Below are 11,054 nucleotides of genomic sequence, written 5' to 3'. Positions count from 1 at the left end.
TAAGCAATCTTGGTTTTTCTTTAGCTGTTACTACTAACAAACACTTGTAGCTGGACTTGTCCTTCACAAAGCTAATTACTCTCTGATTCCATATGAATTGGACCCTGCACCTGGCATTTACTCTCGCAGCATTCTCTTATAGCAAATCACCCCTTGTAGCTGTTTACATTTCAGAAAGAAGGTCGCAGGCTGATAACCCAGAGATGAACGGACCCAATTACCGGGCTGCCTGATGCCAGAAGTGACTGATTTAAAATATTGCAAGAAGACGAAGAATGCAAGACCTTCACCACTTTGATCCTTACCACTTATCCTGGACTGAGAGTTCCACCTATAAGACCCCCTGTAATTCCCCAGGACAGGGGGGCACAGTTCTTGAAGCGCTAGCCTTCTGTGTCTTCCCTTCTGCCTGGAAGGAAAATAAAGCCATCTCTCTCTTCCTCCAAAATCTCTGTCTACATATTTCTGTTCGGCATCTGTGCACAGGGAAGCCGATATTTCGGCAACAATCTGAACAGACACCCCGCCAAAAAAGATATACAGATATTAAAAATCATACAAAAATTATACAAAAATATCATACTATTAGGGAATTACAAATTAAAATCATGAGATATCACACCACACCTATTAGGACTGCTAAACTCCAAAAATATGACAATACCAATTGCTAGAGGGTGAGGAACAACAGGAACTCTCCCTCATTGCTGGTGGAATGCATGTACAGCCACTTTGTAAGACAGTTTGGCATTTTTTTTTCCAAAGCTAAACAAATCTCACTTTGGGATCCAACAATCATGCTTCCAGTATTTAGGCAACTGCTTTGAAAATCTATGTCCAAATTCAAACAAGGATGCAATTATGCACAGCAGCACTATTCATAATGGATGCAAACTTGAAGAAATCAAGGATATCCTTCAATAGATGAATGCATAAGCAAAGTGGGGTCCATCCATGTCAAGGAGAGTAGAATATGCCACCCCAAAATATGCCTCTCTGGCATAAGGATTATTTCAGTCTGATTTTTAAAAAAAGAAAGGAATCTCAGAAAACTGAGTACAGATTGCCCTTTTGTGAAGGACATGTACAATAGAGAAATCTCTATTTGTAAGGGTATGTCCCTCTTTGCACCAGAAATAGAAGGATAATTAAACCTCAAGTAACTCTTATCAATGTAGAAGTCCTGACTTAAATCTGCAAACAACCGTACCCTGGTGCACTGTGTTTTGCATGATAACCTGACATAACTGGCTTCCCCCGTTCCCCAAGGTCTTTCTTCTGTTTTTATCTGAAGATGATATTTAAGGTGATGGCTTTCGCCATTTGTAACCGAGCAGGACCCTATGGGGCCTTCTCAGGACAGGCCTTCCCCCATATCCTCTGCTTTAGCTCCTCTCTGAAGGACCTAGGTAATAGCATTTGATGCAAATTTCCTGAGTTGCTTTGCCAGTGTGAACCCCCCCTCCCCCACCAAAAGGAAGAACTATTTAAAGACCAGGAGCGCATAGCCCCAGGCCTCCTGGAGCCTAAGGACTGATAAAGTTAACCCCTGTGACTCCACCCTGCTGCCTCACCAGGAGCTAATCGGAGAATTGTGCACAAGCTCATCACGTACCCTGAGACCCCGCCTCTCCTGGCCTTTAAAAATGCTTTGCCGAAACCCTTCGGGGATCTCGAGGCTTTTCGGGGCATGAGCCACCTTTTCTCCTTGTGTGGCCTTGCAGTAAACCTTTCTCTGCTCCAAACTCCGACTTTTCAGTTTGTTTGGCCTCACTGTGCATCTGGCACACGAACTTGCATTAACAATTTCAGGGAGTGACTCAGTTTTTCTGGGTAGCTCCCCTGTATACAGGAGGTATACATGCTATTAAACTTCTGTTTTTCTCCAGGTAATCTGTCTTTTACTACAGGTGGCTGGGGTGGGGAGGAGGGCGGGTCTCAACAAAGAACCTAGAACGGCAGAGTGAAAATTGCTTTTCCTCCCATACACATGCAATGGAATACTACTCAGAAAGGAGTAAACCATCAACCCGTGGAAAGATATGGATAAATCTTCAGTATATATTGCTAAGTGAAAGAATCCAGTCTGAGGAGGCTGCACACAGTAAGACCCCATTTATGACATACTGGGAAATGCAAAGCTACATAAATGATAAGCAGATCATGGGGTGGGGGGTTTGAAGTGTTCCATGTGATACTTTTGGATGGATACCTGTCACTATGCATTTGTCTAAGCCCATAGATATGTATAACCTAAGGGGTCAATCAAAATCAATTCAGATTTTGTTATTTAGGGTGAAGGAATATTGCAGGATGGAATACTCAATATGACAGAATCTAACTCTATCAGAAATGCATGGACAAAACTCTAGGGGATGGGGTAAAAGGTGCTGACCTAAGTTAACTTTGGAAATGAATCGAATCTGTAGACTAAAGGCAAAATGGACCATACGTAAACAGTGGGCTTTACTTTATGGAGTTCTCTTCAGGGTATAGTAGCTAACAATTCTGCCCCCTCTTGAGTTCTTGTGCCTGAAGTAATAACAAAATTACAGAAGACATATTAACAGGAGAAAAAGAAACAAATTTTTATTCCTGCACACAGAGTCTCATTGAATTGGGTCCTAAGAATAGTCAGACCAACATCTTTTATACTTTTTTGACAAAGAAACAATAAGCTTATGAGGAATTGACAGGCCAAAGAAACTTAGGTTTTGGGTGCTCAGCTACTGAAGAATCTAAACAGTTTGGTCTTGGGGTCGTAAATTAAAGAAGTAAAAAGGTTTGTTTATGCAGGCTTCTGCACCTTGCACATGAGAGACTTATTTCATGCTTTCAGGGAGGCAGAGAGTCAGAGTGTCCCTCTTGCATCAGCCATTTATTAAAGAACTTTAATTCAAAATAATCAACATGCCATTGTGGAGCAGCCCTTCCTGAGACCCAAAAATACACAGAGGTGGGAATACATGCATATATTTCCTTGCATTATCAGCTGAGCACATTTACCTCCTATATGTAACTTTTATTTATTTATTTTTTTAATTCAAGACCCATTTATTCTCTAGTTCTGCCCACATGGAGACACCCTCCTTGAAAAGGCCTTAAATCCTTCCGTTCACTTTAACACCTTGTGCTGAAAACACGTGTTCCAAGTTTTCAACTATGAGATCCACATTCTTAAAGCACTAATTCTTAAACCTCATCTAGATTTCTCCCTTTGGATGGGGGGAGATGACCCAAACACAGCGAAGAACAGCTCAGGACTGTGGGCTCTGCTCGCCCAGAAGACTTTGCAGCTCCCCTGACCACCCGGCTGGAGCCAGGATTAGGGCCCTGAGACGAGGGGCGCCTGCTGGGCTGCCACCACTGCCACCGGCCCCCTAACTCCTGTCCTCTTCACTGGCTTGCTGTCACCTCTAGTTTCCCTGGAGTTTGGGGATTCCAGACGGTCTCTGCTCACACTTCTGCATCACACCTGCAGCCTCAGCAGTGCTGATCCACACCACGGGGGAAAAGCACACAGAACTGCTTTTCAACACACCAACGTTCCACACAAAGGTTACTTTATAAGCCTGCAGGTTCTTTTTCATCAGAGGACATTCCCAAGGCCATGACTTCCCCCGGCTCCCCACTGCCCTTGCCGGCAGGATGTGCGTGGCCGTGCGTGGCCGTGCTGAGTCGGGCACACCCCTCTGGCTCCACTCAGGCGCACTCTCCTGGAGAACTGAGGGCGGTGCCCTGGGCGCATCAGCAGGATCTGTCCTGAAGCCAGTCCTAGAGTGACAAGAGCCACACCTGCAGGTCTATTCCACTGACCAGCCGCACAGGACCGAGCTGGGCCCACGGACCTTGGTCTGGACTGTGTTGGCTGGTCATTCTTGCCTAGGTTCACAGGCCAACCGCCAGTGTCCTTCCTTTCCTGTTCATCACTGCACCAGCGGCTCACTCCTACCTGCTGCCGTCACACGCCTGGCAACCTCGTGTTCCGGGGCCAGCCAAGAACTGAGACCCCAGCAGGCCCCTAGTTCCCAGCAGGCAAACTCCCCATTAAACTACTGCTGCCTAGCCGTGTTCTCGAGGCTTCAGAGCCGGGAAAGTGCGGAGAGCATAGCAAGCCGCGGCGCCCCAGCCCCGGACCCGCGATGCTCCGCGGAGGCGCTGGAACCTCGTCGCACCACCCCCAACACAAGAGACCTCGGCGCCCGCCTGTCCTGCGGCCCTGGGCGCACCTCCGGCTACCGCGACCCTGGACGGAGGCGCGGGGCGCAGGGCTTGGCGGTCGGCGGCCGCTGGGGCGGGCGGGGATCCCGGCTCCAGCCCCGAGGCCGCGCGGACCCGCCAAGCCCACCTCCGTCTCCGCCGCCCGGAATTCTGTATGTAAGTTTTTAATACCATTTTCTAGTAAAAGGAACCAGAGCTCTTTGAAGAAATGGCTGACACTAGGACTGAGACAGTAAATATATGAGCCAGGACAATCTTGAATCTTGTATCAGAAAGTAAGGAAGTACCAAGAAAACAAATCCACAGGATGAAATGATGTTAAAGGAAAACAGGAGCCAATGGAAAGAGCTCTCAATAGCCAAAGTGGGAATGAATTTAGCAACCAAATCTGGATTGCTGGATAATAACACAAAGTTTAAAAAACAAACAAACAAAACAAAACTATCCATAGGTGTCCATGTTGGTAAAAATAAGTAACTGCATAGGGTTTTTTATGAATGGGGTTGAATAGAAATCTCCTATGTAGAAGAATTCCAAATAATTGATGTAGACACTCAGCCATCCATGGAGTGTGGAGGTGGCGCTAACTCCTGCCTCCATAGGTGCTGGTTCCTAATGTGACTTCCTCCTAAAGAAGACACACAGTATGGAAATGGGAAAAAAATTAACTTCATTGTGGGGAAATCTGACAAGCACTACCTCAGGCAGGTGACCAAAGTTAATATTAACAGTGATAAGTTGCCTTGAGAGCCCGTTCCCTTGATATAAAGTGATGAGAAATCACTTTACCTCTGTGATCTGCTTACTCAAAACCCATAACTCAAGCCTAATCATGAGAAAAACACCAAGTAAATCCCAGCACGGGACAGTCTACAAAATACCTGACCAGACCTCCTCACCAATGTCAGTGTCATAGAAACAAGGAGAGTCTGAGAAACTGTGAAAGCCCAGAAGGGCCTAAACAGACATGATGACTAAATGTCACGTGATACCCTGGATGGCATCCTGGAAGAGAAAAAGTTAGAATGAAGGAAACCCAAATGAAATATGGACTTCAGTTAATAATAAGGTATCGATATTTGTTCATTAATTGTGACAATTCTGTAGAAAACACTCTCTTGCGGTGTGATCTGGTCTCTCTCCAATCCTTTGTCCTGCTTTGGGGTGACCCCATTCACAGGAACAGTCTCTCTCACTGCATCCAGGGCCTCCTGGAGCAACTCCAGGCTGATACCACTCAATGACCATTTTACCAGAAAGGGTCTCTCCTTCCCATGAAAAGCCATGGTCTAAAATGCCTTTGGTTTGGGTCACATTCTCATTCTTGAACCCATCAGAGCACCAAGAAGATAGAACATAGGATTGGCTAGACGTGGATCAGAAGCCCATATTCAATGTGGGTGGAATGTGGGGTCTGCCCTCTGGAAATGTTTGGATTGGAAGCAGGTAACAAGCAGTTCCCCCAAGGAAAGCTGAGCTGCTGGACTGGGCCATGAGAACAGATACCCAGTCAGGGAAAGCAGCTGCTTCTGTATCACTGACAGATCACTGCACAGCTGTGGAATCTGAAGCCCAAAGAAGGAAGGGGTTCAGTTAGGGTCAGGGGCTGCAGCCACCCATCCACGGCTCTTGCTGTCCTCCCTTGATGGCAAGAAGCTCTTCCACTTGCTAAAATAGCAACTTTGCTTTTGGTGGTAAACTCCAGGCTCTTGCTTTGGGCATCGGGTCCTCACATCAGAGACTGGCCCTGATTGCCCGTGTGCCTCAAAAGGCACACGGACTTCATTCACGTCCCTGGTGGTGGGAGCCCAGGAGTCACACCTGCCCCCTGGCCACATTAATCACCCATTCCTGAAGAACAAAATTGCTCATTTTCCAGTCTCTTCTCTCTCCTTTACAAAGAGCAGAGACCAAATACTGGGTGGTAAGTAAACTCTTGCTCAGTGAAGCAGTGGGAGCTTCAAGGGTTATTCCATGCCACACAATCCACAGTTGGCAAGCTTTCTGGAGGACACAGGGGCTGAGCCCTAAACTCACATGGCTCACTGAGACCATGTGGCCTCAGTGAGAAACTGCCCACAGGGAGGCCCAGTGTCCCCCATATCTTTGAGTCTTAATGAGTATGAGTGTCAAAGTTTATCACAACTGGAAAGCCAAAGAATTTTAGGGTAATAGTCTGCTGTTTGGATGTTGTGGCCAGGGCTGCACTCTATGTTTGGAGGGTTATTACCTCTCTTGGCCGGCTACGAGGCTGTGAGGGAAGAGACACTTCTCTCAATCACATGGATGTAGGGAATTGAAACATCCAGGGGGATGTCTACACTGCCTGGGAGCTGTTCAATTGCACAGCTGCATGGTCAGCTCAGTAATTGGCAACAAGAGCTTGACAGGGCCCAGGCTGGCCTGAGCTGGAGAACCACAGATGCCTGCCTGGATGCTCAGAGGTCAAGGGCTATCCTGTCTGAGACTTGATTTTCTACTGATGCCCGCTCAGATGGGACAAAGGATTCATCAAGTCCCAGGAGGGCCTCAGCAGCCCTCAAAAAGGCAGCACCTGAGGGCCAGCCAGTCACTGCACCCAGTCCTGAATAAATCCGCACATGTCTTCTGAGTGCCCTCGCGTCAGAGCTGTGCTGGAACCTAGGACTGCCCAGGCAGAGTGGGGCCAGCACCATCCTTTCCAGGCAGGAGGGAAGGCTGACAGAAACTGCTTGATTTCTGATGCCCTCCACAACCCTTGACTGAGGTTGAGTTGGATTCAAAACAGAGACAAGTACAGACATTCATTCTCTCAGAGCCCAGACTCGGGGGCAGAAACACAATGATACAGCTCACCTACCTGACTAATGTGTGACCCTGGGAGAATAATGTCCATCCTGGAAGCCTCAGAGAAGGAGAAGGGGGATGAGGGTGGGTTATGCTTAAACCTAAATCTAACCCTAACACCACAGCTTATAACCCTAACCCCTAACCTATAACCCTAAACCTAACAACCCTAACCTTGGACTCTAGACCCCCCATCCTGACACCTAAACTCTAATCTCTGACCCTGACCCTTTAACCATCACCCTCTATCCTGACTGTCCAACCCTGACCATAATCCTAACCCTAACCCTGACCCCTAAGCCCTGACACTGACTCTGACCACAGACCTAAACCCTAGCAAAGTGGATACCGAGGGATGTCTCTATAATCTCTCAAATAAACCAAGGGAATAAATCTTTATCACCTTACATTTAGTAATAGTTTCTTAGATCTGACACGAAAGTACAAGCAATGAAAGAAAAAAATAGATACATAGGATTTCCTCAAAGTTAAAAACTTTATCATCAAAAATGCTATCCAGAAAGTGAAAAGACAGCCCACAGAATGGAAGGAAATGTTTGCACATTTTATATCTAATAAAAGTCTATTTTTAGAATATATCAAGAAACTTACCAGGGACTTCCCTCGTGGGACAGTGGTTAAGAATCCGCCTGCCAATGCAGGGGAAAAGAGTTCGAACCCTGGTCCGGGAAGATCCCACATGCTGCAGAGCAACTAAGCCCGCGTGCCACAACTACTGAAGCCCTCGCGCCTAGAGCCTGTGTTCCACAACAACAGAAGCCACCACAATGAGAAGCCCGCACACTGCAACGAAGAGTAGCCCCCGCTTACCGCAACTAGAGAGAGCTCACGTGCAGCAACGAAGACCCAACACAGCCCCAAAAAATTAATTAATTAATTAATTAATTTTTAAAAAAGAAACTTAACAACAAAAACATAAAGAACTCAATTTTTACAATGCACAAAGGACTTGACCTGACTCTTCTCCAGACAAGATATACAAATGGTCAGCAAGGACATGAAAACATGTCAAACATCAGTAGTCATGATGGAAATGCAAATGAGTACCACGATTCAATACCCCTTCAAACACACTAGAATTGTTATTGTCAAGAAAAATAAAAAATAATGAATATTGGCAACAAGGTAGAGCAAATGGAAATTTTAACCATTGCTTGTGGAAATGTAAAATGGTGCAGCCTATGTGTATAATATTTTGATATTTCCTCAAAAAGGTAAATGTACAGTATGATATGGTGCAACAATGTAACTCCTAGTTATAGACACCAAAGTATTGAAAACAGGGGTTCAAACAAAAACTTGCACATCCATGTTAAGGGGAGCGGAATAGGACACCCCCATATATGCCTCTTTGGCATAAGGATTATTTTGAACCAATTAATTTAAAAAAACAGACACAGGAGAATCTCTGAAATTCGAGTAGAAGTTACCCTTTTGGGGAGGGAAATTTACATTTATAATGGAAATCTACATTTATAAAGGTGTCTCCCTCTCAGTACCAGGAATAGAAGGGTGACTATCTCAAGAAACTCTTTTCAGTGGAGAAGGCTGGGACTTAAATCTGCATAACAACCATACCCTTTTTTTTACTGTGCTTTGCCTGATAACCTCCTTTAACCTGGTTCCCCCCTCCCCTAACACCTTTCTTTTGTTTTTAGCTGAGGATGGCATTTGAGGAGATGGCTTGGGCCATTTCAGGGACTTACTCAGTTTTCCTGGGTACCTCCCAAATTCACAGGATGTATGTACATTATTAAGTTTCTGATTGTTTTTCTTTTGTTAATGTATCTTATAGGAGTGATCTCAACTAAGAACACAGAAGTATAGAGGGAAAATTATTTTTCCTCCCATACACATGCAATTAAATACTATTTAGCAATGGAAAGAAATGAACCATCAATCTATGCAAAGACATGGATGGATCTTACATGTATAATGCTAAGTGTGACAACCAAAAAAAAAAAAAATGCAGGAGACTGCAAACAGGAAAAGGGTTTATTTGGGATCTTAAGAATTGCGTTTGGGAGTGTCCACTGGGAAAAAAAAAAAAAAAGCACAACGTGAAAGTTGTGAGTTATGTTTTATTTGGGGGCAAAATGAGGACTACAGCCCGGGAGACAGCCTCTGAGATAGCCCTGAGGAACTGCTCTGAAGAGGTTGGGCCGGGGGTGGGGGTGGGGGGGTCAGTATATATGTGATTTTGGTGAAGGGAGATACGTACAATCAAGCACACATGTTGGCAGAAGATTGCAGCTGGTCATGAGGCGGTTGCTGCTAGTCACGAGGCGCAGATGTCTCAGTTAATGATTTTAGTGCTTTTCTTTTTTTTAAATTAATTAATTAGGCTGCGTGGGGTCTTAGTTGCAGCACGTGGGATCTTTCATTTGCAGTGTGTGGGCTCTTGGTTGCAGCACACGGGCTTCTATAGTTGCAGAGTGGGGGCTCAGTAATTGCGGTGCGTGGGCTTTGTTGCCCCGTAGCATGTGGGATCTTAGCTCCCTGACCAGGGAATCGAACCCGTGTCCCTTGCATTGGAAGGCGGATTATTAACCACTGGACCACCAGGGAAGTCCCGATGCTAGTGCTTCTTTCCATATGAGAAAATGCAAGAAATTGGCCTCATAAAATCTCCTGTCTGAAGACCTGTTCTGCCAGTTTTCCCAGAGCAGAGTGCCTCATTCCTGATCTCTACCCTGAACTCCTTTCAGGGTGTGTTTTGAGACTGCAGTGGCTGGTGACCTCATCCTGGCAGAGTCAGATGGCGAGTGACAATTTTTAGGTGGCAGGAGACACAGATTCAGGTAACCCTTAAAGAGTGTGCTAGGGAAGAGAAAGGGTCAGGGGCTTATAAAGACAAAAAGACACAAGGTTGTTAAAAGTTGCCTGGCAATAATTGTTATTGACTCTGGAGGGAGTCAGAAAATATTTGTCCTTAAGAAATCACGAGTTTTGGGGACTTCCCTGGTGGTGCAGTGGTTAAGAATCCGCCTGTCAATGCAGGGGACACGGGTTCGAGCCCTGGTCTGGGAAGGTCCCACATGCTGCGGAGCAACTAAGCCCGTGCGCCACAACTACTGAAGCCTGTGCACCTAGAGCCCACGCTCCGCAACAAGAAAAGCCACCACAATGAGAAGCCCTCACACCGCAACCAAGAATAGCCCCTGCTCGCCACAACTAGAGAAAGCCCACGTGCAGCAACGGAGACCCAACACAGCCAAAAATAAAAAATAAATAAATAAATTTATTTAAAAAAAAAGAAATCATGAGGTTTTTTTAGGGTAAGGATTGTTGCAGCAAAAATAAAAATGAAGTTTTCCCTCTCCTAAGAACAAGGAAAATAAACGGAGCAGTGAACAGGCTAGAGAAGAAACATAACGTGGCCTGAGAGAGTTAATCCTAGTTTTATTTTAACTGTTACTGATCTGTAGTGTCTGTAGTTAGAATTGCCCTTCACAAAGCTAACCTGTCACCCCCAATCCTTTGTAATTTACATTCTGCACCTGGTATTTGCTCCCCCTGTAACCTCTTGTAGCAAATCACCCCTTGTAGTTGTTTGCATTTCAGAAAGGAGGTCGCAGACCGATAACCCAGAGACTAACAGACCCAATTACCGGGCTGTCGGACACAATTACCGGGTTGCTTGACTCCAGCGGTGACTGTTTTGAAATAATGCAAGAAGAATGCATGACCTTCACCATTTTGATCCTTGTCTCTCACTTCGGACTTCGAACTCCCCATAAGAATCCCTGTAATTCCCCAGGAAGGTTGGCGGGGTGGGGCACAGTTCTTGAGGCACTAGCCTACTGTCTTCCCTTTGCCTGGCAAAGAAAATTAAGCCTCGCTGCTTCCTATCTTCCAAACCTCTGTCTCCATATTTTTATTTGGCATCGGTGCACAGCGAGCCAAGATTTTGGCAACAGGCTTGGGATTTAATCCTTGTAGAGGTAGATGGCAAGTGCCAAATTTTAGTTGTCGGGTTTACTGTT

This window comes from Balaenoptera musculus, chromosome 14 (assembly GCF_009873245.2).
Source record: "Balaenoptera musculus isolate JJ_BM4_2016_0621 chromosome 14, mBalMus1.pri.v3, whole genome shotgun sequence".
Taxonomy (NCBI): domain Eukaryota; kingdom Metazoa; phylum Chordata; class Mammalia; order Artiodactyla; family Balaenopteridae; genus Balaenoptera; species Balaenoptera musculus.
The sequence above is the reverse complement of the archived record's forward strand: the minus strand, read 5'-3'. Positions refer to the sequence as shown.